Consider the following 11410-nt stretch of genomic DNA (forward strand, 5'->3'; position numbering starts at 1 on the left):
ATGAAGAGAGCATACCTGGCAGTTTATAAAGAAACAATCTTTTTTTCTTACTCACTAGAATAAGGGTATATTTCAGCAAATCAATGTGGATAAGAAAAAAACTCAATCTCAAATTAAATTCCCAAAGCAAAAGAAAACTGAATTTGGAAGAATGTCATACCTTCCAAAGCTTCAAATCATCATTTCAATTTTCCATATATAATATTTGACACTCAAAATACTGTCAACCATACTAAGACTTAACATCAAATGACCAAAGAAAGCAAGCAGACAATAGAAACAGACCCATGGAAGAACTAGATATTGTAGTTATTAAGTAGAGATCCAAAAAAAAACTGTGCTTAATAGGTTTAAATATACAGATGACAAGATAGAGTTTGGGGTAAATACAAGAGCCAGATTTTAAGAAATTTAAAAAAAAAATGGGCAAATCAAGGAAGTGATTATACCTTTTCAGAAGGAGGATGGAGTTTAGGTGGGATTATCAGGGGAACTTCAGAGATATCAGTATTGTTCAATTTCCTGAACTGGTTGATGATTCCATGGATATGCTTCCTCTATGAAAACTAACAGAATGGTATATATGTAATATTTCAATTAGAATTTTTAAAAAATATGCAGACTTGTGAGGGTCTGAAATAAAAGCATATCCTAATGTTGACTGAAAGAGTTAAACCTATAGCTGTCAGTGATTTCTAGATGTGAATGATGAATGATTTAAGGGGAGAGGCTTAATGTTTTGCTCAAGGTTAAATGCATAATTGGTAGAAAAGCAGAGATTAGAGTAGTAATTCAATAAATATTTATTAAAAGAACAAATTAACTAACTCTTTATTCCTCCTACTGATAAAGAAAGTTTCAAATACAGGACTGAATAAAGAAACATAAACATTCATTTTTCAGATCTCTTTAGGGTGCCCATTGTTTTACATATAGAGATGAAAAACTATGCTGTATTTAAACTAGAGGAAAAGAAATAATATTAGGCCCTACCTTTGATTTACTAAGTATTTTTAGAGAAAAATTTTTTCCTGCTTCTCTGAAAAGAGCACTATACATATTTCCTGGCTTATAGCTACACAGAGCTCAGTTAATGGGAATATTCTATTTAGGATCATGAAGATGGTGAATCTATGAGAATGCTGGGCATTGTTCTCAAAATTCCATGTCAGTGGCCAAACTAGTCAACACTAAACATGTGATATAGCAGATTTTAAAAGTAAACAGACTCTATTTCTATTATTTTTTAAGGCAAGCCAGAGCAGTTTCTTATTTTAATGGAGGAATATAAGTATTTACAGAAGGAAAGCCTAATTGTCTCTTTGAGAACCATACAGTTGGTGAAATTTCCCTTTCCACCATTTTAAATAGACTCCCTTTAGGGTTCAATATGTATTTCCAGTGTAATTAAAGTAAATACTTGAATAAAATTTAAAAATGAAAAATCAGCACTCTGTTATTCCACTTCATAAAGAATTCACAAAGGGATCAGCTTAGAGAAAATAAAGATTAAATAATTGCAGCTGGGTTGCATGCCAGGAAAACGGGTCACTGATGCATACATGCACAAGAATTCCTTTCACAAATACAGGGATCCCTGCTGTTTATATGGCTCCCTCAATATCAGAGAAGGCAATGGCAAGCCACTCCAGCACTCTTGCCTAGAAAATCCCATGGATGGAGGAGCCTGGTAGGCTGCAATCCATGGGGTCGCTACCACTCGGATGCGACTGAGCGACTTCACTTTCACTTTTTACTTTCACACAATGGAAAAGGCAATGGCAACCCACTCTAGTGTTCTTGCCTGGAGAATCCCAGGGGGCAGAGCCTGGTGGGCTGCCGTCTATGGGGTCGCACAGAGTTGGACACGACTGGAGCGACTTAGCAGCAGCAGCAGCAGCAACTGCTTATAGTTAAATAGGCTGGGAGGATACCACACAGCACTAAGCTAGCAACAGTAGAGATAAGTGTATAAAATACTAAGAGGAAATGATGAAGTGTATATTTAAAACTACCAACTGGAATTGAACAGGTAAGTTTATGGAAAAGGAAATCACAAATTAAAGTAAGCCTTGGAAGATAACAAGGAGTTAGATAGAAAGAGCAAAGGCCTTTGATTATTCTTTCCTTTCCTTAGGTAAGAAGGTAAGTTTTAGGGGAGAATCAAAAGATAACACCATCTGGAGTGGTGACTGTAACAAGAGAGTCAAGGAAGACAAAGCTGGAAGATAAATTTTTGAGGAAAAGCCATTTATGGAAAGCAAGATGTTTGGAATTTAGATTGAATGGCATGATGAAGGCAACTTGGAGCAAAAGAAGAATCATAAGCTGTGGAGTAAGAGAGGCTTGTATTTAATCCTTGCTCTCCTAAATATGTTTGAGTCTCTTTTTCCTCTATATAAAAAGAAGATATTACTGCATAAGTTTATTATGAGCCAACAATAATAATGTGTATAAAGTGACTGAGTCATACAAACCCTTAATACACATTAAAACATAATTCAACTCTATTTTATATCCTGTGTAGTTGAGTGCTATGAAAATTTTTGAGTTGGCCAATGATAAAGCCAGTGTTTGTGGCACTAGTGGTAAAGAACCTACCTGTGAATGCAGGAGATATAAGAGATGAGGGCTTGATCCCTGGGTTGGGAAGATGCCCTGAAGGAGGGTATGGTAACCCACTCCAGTATCCTTGCCTGGGACAATCCCCTGGACAGAGGAGCCTGGTGGGATACAGTGCACAGGATCACAAAGAGTTGGGCACAAATGAAGAGACTTCACTTCACTCACTTCATATTCTATCACTAGGGAAGGAAATGGCAACCCACTCCAGTATTCTGGCCTGGAGAATCCCATGGACAGGGGAACCTGGCGGACCGTGGTCCATGGGGTCGCAGAGAGTCAGACATGACTGAAGTGACTGAGCAAGAGCAAGCACAGCACAACACACAGCACAAGAAAGGTAAATCTGACAGCAATCTGCCAGGAGTCGTGGAGGAAAGGACAGTAGCTGGTGAGCCATTTAACTGGGGTGGGAGCTTGAAACCACTGAAAATTGTATATATCACATGGATCCTCTTGGGGAAGGGTACAGGGGCTTCTGATACAGTCCATGATTCCCCAAAAGGTTAAAAGATCCTTGTATGTATTATAGAAGATGCTAGACTATGAGGGACTACAGAAGAGAACTGCACTGTAATAAATAAGATTTAGTTATTGCATATGAAAATTTAAAGGAGGAATTGAAAATAACACTGGAATCTTAGTCTTGTGTCACTAAAAGCATCATGATAGCATTTCCAGAGAGGCAGGAATGAGTTTAGAAGAAAAGGTGATATGTTTGGCTTTAAACATGTTGCATGTCAGGTATATGCCAAAATTGCTAAGTAAAATCCTGACTAGACAGGGTTTTGGCTGGATTTGCAATGTGGGTCAGGGCTGGAGATAAAGATCATTTCAGACAAAGCCTTTTATATTGTACGTCTGTTCTAAGAGCCCATGGCAAGAGGCCAGGTAGTATATAAAGCCACAAGATATAGTGAGAGAGTTTTGGGGAGCATATTCCAAAATTGGTGAATATGGTTTAAAATATTTGTAATTCCAAAAAAATTATAATGCATATTTTCAATAAAATGTTATGAAACAGAAAAATTATAACATTTAAAGGTAAAACATGGGATAGAAAGAAGCTGCATTAATTCATTGTTCCTTCCAGGAGTAATTTAGAGAAAAAAAAAAAAGTGAGAAAACTGCTAGATAGAGAAGGAGGTTAATTTTCTGAGAGTATGAAAATAAAGTAAAATGAACAGAGGGGGCAAAGACTAAGTTTTGATATCCAGAGTTAGAAAGTAGAAGGAAAAAGACCCAATTAAGAAAAACTTGTCAAAAAGGCCAGTGGATGTACCAGAAAAATAGTGTTAGAAACCTGAAAAAGAGAGACTTTGAAGAAGAGGTTGTCAACAGTGTCAAGGGCAGCAGAGAAGTCACCTAAAATGAGGAAGAGTCACCAGGTATTACAGTCCTCTTTCCAAACAAGTCTTTAAAATAATGTTACAATGTTAGGGTAGTATATAAAGATGCCTAGACTGTGTTCTAGAATAAGGTTGCAGAATCTTTTCTACTTTAGAAAGCCCTTCAAGAGATCCATCATCAATCATAAATGTGAATTCCTTAGGCATATCATTTATTTTATGTGCTTTGCACTCTCCTCATCAGAACAGCCTGTGATTCAAATCTCAGAATCTGACAGTCTCACCCAGTTCAGACTTGATTAGAAGTTGAAGACTGCTGAGAATGGAATCGTATAGAATCTCAAAACTTTGCACTTCAGGACTAGTAAGACAAATCAATTTTTGTCGTTACATAAACAGCTTAAATGCCCAGAGCTCTATCATCTAGCCTTTAATGTTAGTCAAAATGAAACAACAACAAAACAAAAGCAAAAATACTCCAGAAAAATCTATTATTATTATTATTGCTATTGCTGCTGGACTAAGAAGACAATACACATTACTATAATTTTTTAAAGCTGCAAAATTTCTTTATGCTTTAGAATATGTATGTAGTAAAGCCACTGCATTATTAGAAGGAAATTCTTGTAATACAGTCACTCTGCCAGACTCATGACATTTCTTCAAAACTGTACAAACAGTGTATAAACACCCCTCTAGTCCAGGGGAAGAGAGCAAGCACTAAACTAGAATTCAGGTTTGCTTTTCCTGCTTTTCTTTTCTGCTTTTTGGACTTGCGCAAGTGGCCTTTGTTCTAGGCATCTCCGTTTGTTTGTGTGTAAGAGGTGAGGACAGTATCTGCCCAACCCAGTTTGCTACCCTGGGTGTCAGTGTGATGATTTATCATAGGCAGGCAATTATATCTTTCTTCACAAACCTATTTTGAGGATTATACCCCACAGCATCTGTACATGTGCTTAGCATATGGTAGGCAGTCAATGGAATCAGTTGGAGTTCTTCCCATCATTCTCTTCCACCTTAGGGATCTTTCAGAACAGTCAAATGGCATAAGCTGTCATGTAGCATTTTAAGCTTTTGGATACAATAAATGGGAGGGAGAGAGCTGAGGGGGGGCAGACACTGAGATTGAGAAAGAGATGCCTCTTATTAATAGGTTATATTGAAAGACTACGGAGAAGTCTGGGCTAGAAGAGAGCTTAATAACAGATACTGAATAGAGAAAAAAAATGCCAATTCTTCAGCTCCAGAAACAGCATTAGGGGGAGGAATTTCACATGTGAAAGGATCTCACAATATTTGAGACTGAGATAGCCACAGCTGGGATATACATGTCTGTCCAATACTATCTTTGGACACAACTACCAAAAACGAGAATAACAAAATACCAAAAACTTTGGACAAAACTACCAAAAGCAAGAATAAAAGTGAAATTTAACTCTTTAATGTATCCATAACTCTGATTTTCTAATAAGTGTGGCTAAATTTTCCCTTCAGTTAAGATTATAAGGGGACAGATCCAACAGATAATACTTTTTGGCCAAGCGCTCTAGTACAATGGCTTTCAAATATTTTTGACTCTGACTCATGTATTTAAAGAGCATAAAATAATATTTAGCCATCTTATGTACAATACCTGCTGATATTTTCTATTCTAAATGGCTTTCTAAACCTGCTAATGAATCATGATCTGTACTATTAAAACCAACAAAAACTCATCCCCTTTAGTAGTTACTTTTATAAATTAACACTAAATACATTAGTGTCAGAAATGAACCTTAGCTTTTTAAAAAAAAATCTGTTAATAAATGAGCCATAGTCATTCAGCTGTGTCTGACTCTTTGCAACCCCATGAACTGCCAGATTCCTTTGTCCATGGAATTCTCCAGGCAAGAATACTGGAGTGGGTTGCCATTTCTTTCTCCAGGGCATCTTCCCATTAATAAATGGACATTTCTAAATCAGGATCCATTTTAGATAGTCCTTTGGTATCTATTTTATTCAAGTCATGTAACTAGGTAAACATTTCTCACTGAGACTCAATTGTTCCAATTAGTATGATCATCTTTCCTGCAGAAACCCAGATTCAACATCCCACCAAGGTAGATCATTTGTTATGAAAAGTATCAATGAGAGAGTGATGGGTATACGTAAAAGATTACCTCTGCTCAGGAAAAACAAATAAATAAGCAAACTCCAAAACCTCAAAATGTATGTATTCAGGTTTGGTTTATTACACAAAAAGAGGAATCACCATATGAAGCTCTAGTTTAGAGTTCCCTTGAACTCTAGTGCTCTATGAAAACTTTTTGATTTAGTTTGTAATAACCAATAGAAATATTGAATTAAATCTGGAGGTGCTTTATTATTATCAAGGATTCATAGACATTTTGTAAAACTCTTGTTTGAAAGCTTTTGATCTAATCAAGGGATCTTGATACTGATGGATGAAAGATGAAAACCACTAAACATAAATAAATAATACCAGTGAGTAATATTAATAAAAGGGAAGTACAGTCATCCTTCAGTATCCATGGATTTTGGTACCCACTGGGGTTCAATTCCTTATATAAAATGGCAGGATACAACAAATAGTCGGCCATGGATGTGAGTCCCATGGATACGGCAGGCTGACTGCAGCACTGTACAACCAAATGAGAGATTGCATGGTATTGTGTGCTCACATTGGGTCGCAAAGAGTTGGACACGACTGAGCGACTGAACTAAACTGAAAGGAGTTGGAATTATGGGCTGAATGACCACTATTATCAATATTGTATCCATTTATTGGATTATTTTCAGACTGTGTATCCTGCATTTTGATTCAAGAAGATTTGCATAATGTTTCCTAAAGGAAATCAGTCCTGAATATTCATTGGAAGGACTGATGCTGAAGCTGAAACTCAAATACTTTGGCCACTTGATGCAAAGAACTGACTCATTTGAAAAGACTGTGATGCTGGGAAAGATTGAAGGCAAGAGGAGAAGGGGACAGCAGAGGATGAGATGGTTGGATGACATCACCTACTCAATGGACATGAATTTGAGTAAACTCAGGGAGTTGGTGATGAATAGGAAGGCCTGGCCTGCTGCAGTCCATAGGTTCACAAAGAGTTGGACACAACTGAGCAACTGAGCTGAACTGATCTGAACTTGTGGATTTACAGGAGAAGGAGCCTCTGCCTATTCTTTTCCATTTAATTAAGCTTGTAGATTAGTTAGGGCAAAGAGTGCTACTGGATTTAAGAAAAGAGAAAGCTTGGAGTGCAGTTTTAGAGCCCTAATCAAAATGATGAGCTGGGGGAATTTTATCCTAAGAATAATTCCTTTTCCCTTTCTGTACCCCTTGCTGTACCTATGGGTTTTCCAGGTGGTGACCGTGGTAAAGGAACCCACCAAAAGCCAATGTAGGAAACGTAAGAGATGTGTGTTTGATCCCTGGGTTGGGAAGATCCCCTGGAGGAGGGCATGGCAATCCACTCCAGTGTTCTTGTGTGGGAAATCCCATGGACAGAGGAGCCTGGTGGGCTACAGCCGATAGGGTCACAAAGAGTGGGACATGATTGAAGAGACTTACCACACAGGATGCATGCCCAATTTATAGGGAAGTCTAAACTCCACCATCTCAGAATCTGAGACGATAAACCAGTGTTCAAATTCAAAATTGATTAGTTATTAGCTACTAACTTGAACAAATTACAAAGTTTTCTAAATTTTTTAAGTTTTCATTGAAAAGGAATATATGTATATACATATAGATAACATATATGCATATTTATTATGCATGAAATCTCTGAGTGTAGATTTTCCAGATTTTATATATATATATATAATGTATTAATATAGTATGTATAAATTATATATAATCTTCTATATTGAAAGACAAGTAATATTACCTGGTATATATATATATATAATATAGAGTTGCCAGATGAAATACAGTACACCCTTATATTAATATTTTGTACTGTTGCTGCTGCTAAGTCACTTTAGTCGTGTCCAACTCTGTGCGACCCCATAGACATCAGCCCACCAGGCTCCCCCGTCCCTGGGATTCTCCAGCAAGAACACTGGAGCGGGTTGCCATTTCCTTCTCCAATGCATGAAAGTGAAACAGTGAAAATGAAGTCGCTCAGTTGTGTCCGACTCTTAGCGACCCCATGGACTGCAGCCTACCAGGCTCCTCCATCCATGGGATTTTCCAGGCAAGAGTACTGGAGTGGGGTGCCATTGCCTTCTCCGAATATTTTGTACAGGTATGTCCTAATTATTGCATGGGACATACATATTCTAAACAATTATTCATCATTTAACTAGGCAAATATAACTAGGCATCATGTATTTTCATTTGCTAAAACTGACAGCACCTCACCTAGCATGATTCATACCATCTCAGTTCAGTTCAGTTCAGTCGCTCAGTGGGTCCGACTCTTTGCGACCCCATGAATCGCAGCACGCCAGGCCTCCCTGTCCATCACCAACTCCCAGAGTTCACTCAGACTCACGTCCATCGAGTCAGTGATGCCATCCAGCCATCTCATCCTCTGTCGTCCCCTTCTCCTCCTGCCCCCAATCCCTCCCAGCATCAGAGACTTTTCCAATGAGTCAACTCTTCGCATGAGGTGGCCAAAATACTGGAGTTTCAGCTTTAGCATCATTCCTTCACAGAGGAGCTGTAAATTATCTCCAGAGACAGAAAGTTGTGGCAGAAGGAGAAAAGACTTTTTCACATAAATCTGGGTTCAAATTCTGCTTCTACCAGGATTTTATTTTGGAAACGATTTTCATAAGATCTTAGTCTGACCTTCCCAAGGCAGTGTCATGTGCTCTGAATCTCTACTTTCTCCTCACCATTATTATTACTCTGGTCTTAACTGGTCTTGCTTTGAAAATGAACATATCTAGTCAAGGCTATGGAGAAGGCAATGGCACCCCACTCCAGTACTCTTGCCTGGAGAATCCCATGGATGGAGGAGCCTGGTAGGCTGCAGTCCATGAGGTCGCTAGGAGTTGGACACGACTGAGTGACTTCACTTTCACTTTTCACTTTCATGCATTGGAGAAGGAAATGTCAACCCACTTCAGTATTCTTGCCTGGAGAATCCCAGGGACAGAGGAGCCTAGTGGGCTGCCGTCTATGGGGTCGCACAGAGTCGGACACGACTGAAGCGACTTAGCAGCAGCAGCAGTCAAGGCTATGGTTTTTCCTGTGGTCATGTATGGATGTGAGAGTTGGACTATGAAGAAAGCTGAGTGCCGAAGAATTGATGCTTTTGAACTGTGGTGTTAGAGAAGACTCTTGAGAGTCCCTATGACTGCAAAGAAATTCAGCCAGTCCATCCTAAAGGAGATCAGTCCTGGGTGTTCATTGGAAGGACTGATGTTGAAGTTGAAGCTCCAATACTTTGGCTACCTGATGCGGAGAGCTGACTCATTTGAAAGACCCTGATGCTGAGAAAGATTGGGGGCAGGAAGAGAAGGGGACGACAGAGGATGAGATGGTTGGATGGCATCACCAATTCAATGGACATGGGTCTGGGTGGACTCCGGGTGTTGGTGATGGACAGGGAGGCCTGGCGTGCTGCGGTTCATGGGGTCACAAAGAGTCAGACATGACTGAGCGGCTGAACTGAACTGAATTGAATTGAACTTTATAACAAGAGATGCTAAGATTCCTGTATTTAAACTCTTAGAAAGGAAAGGCTTTTAATTCTCATCTTTTTTTGATAGTTTATGAACAACAATGACAAATTATCTACTTCACATATTGCCCTTGATAAATACACCTAAGAGAAGGGTCATCTCCACAACACCTGTGTTTTTCTAACATGTGGGTAAGGGAAAATCCCCTGGAATATCATTGATGGTGATGGGCAAAATCCTGATAAGCTACTATTAAAACAAACATGCCTACTATGTATATTATGCTGGGCTGGGTAGCAGAAATCTGAACATGAAGGAGATTTACATAATAACATTTATTTATGATTTGGTCAGTGATTTTGCACAGCATGTTCCATAGGCAGTCCATATTAGCACTGCATAGGTCTACATGCTGTGTGAAACTTCAGCAAAACTACATCTTTTACACAGCATTTGCAACTTCAAGATAATAGTCTAGGGCACTCTGTGATACATTATAGCTCAGATTTGTTCTAAATAAATCTTTACCTTTAGTATACCCCAGAAAAAGTACCCAAGGAAGTTAAAATCTTGTGAGTGTGGAATGGGTTCCACACGGCCACATGAGCAATGCAGATTTGGAAATCCTCACCCACTTAGTCCCTCACCACTCTGACATAATGAGGTGATGCAGCATCCTATGGGACCTCTTCTAAGTGTCCTTCCCTTGGCTTGTCAAACTTAGCATTAATTCATTGATTGATCACTTTTTTTTTCATTGTGTTGATTTTGTATAGTAAGCATTTATTTATGTATCCAGACTTTATGATCAAGTTGTAGCTGACATCTATTACTAATATACATAGTACATGCTTTGTTGTTTAAGCTCTAACAATCCCACAAGATTTCACTATTATCTCCATTTTACAGATGAGAAAACAGAAGTAGAGATGTTATATAACCTAACCAGGGTTGCACAGTTAGTAATGGATGGACCCAGCATTTCAACTCAGGCAAACTGAATTTAGAGTCCATATTCTTTCCTAAGCAATACTGCTGAGTAATATTACAGTAATACATAGTAGTAATGTAACTATTTCCTGGGGCAGGTATCACTTCTATGGAGTGAAGTCATTATATACAGAGTGGTATCTTTATTTGTAAGGGGATCTAAGCCAGAAAATTTCATTTTTAGAGAAACTATTCATCACCTCAGACTAAGAGTCAGCTGGTTGACTTTGGCAAATGCCAGCAATTCAATTATATTCCAACTTAGATTTTATTCAGTGATTATTTTGGATTTGTATTCAAAGCTGTACTTCTACTTGCAGTTACTTAAGTTATTTGTTGTTGTTGCTGTTACAAAGGGATCAATACAGTGGATACTTCAATGTTAAAATCTTATTTAAGACTAAACACAGAAACTTTATTTGGAATGCTGAAATAAAATGTCATCAGAAAGCTTTTGTTTTTTATAGATTTAAACCCTCAAATTCTCACTTTAATTTGTAAAAGAGAAATTGTTGAGTAAGAAGGTTTAAGTGATTTTTAACTATGTTTTAAAAAATACTATGCTACTGAAAAGAAAAAGAATTGTTCTTTCTATTATATGTTACATGGCCAAAGGGCCAACTCCCTTAACTGGAGGAAGTTAGCTGTTGGTTTCAAAATTACTCTTTCCAGAGAAGTAGGGTATGTGACTCAGATTTCCACACCAAGGTGGTCTTTGAGAGAACACTTTAGATGTAGAAGAGGTTATGTCAAATTCTTTGGTATCACTTATTATTTCCCTTCGGCAAGCCACCTAACCTCAATCTAAA

This window comes from Bos mutus, chromosome 1 (genome assembly GCF_027580195.1).
Source record: "Bos mutus isolate GX-2022 chromosome 1, NWIPB_WYAK_1.1, whole genome shotgun sequence".
Lineage (NCBI taxonomy): Eukaryota > Metazoa > Chordata > Mammalia > Artiodactyla > Bovidae > Bos > Bos mutus.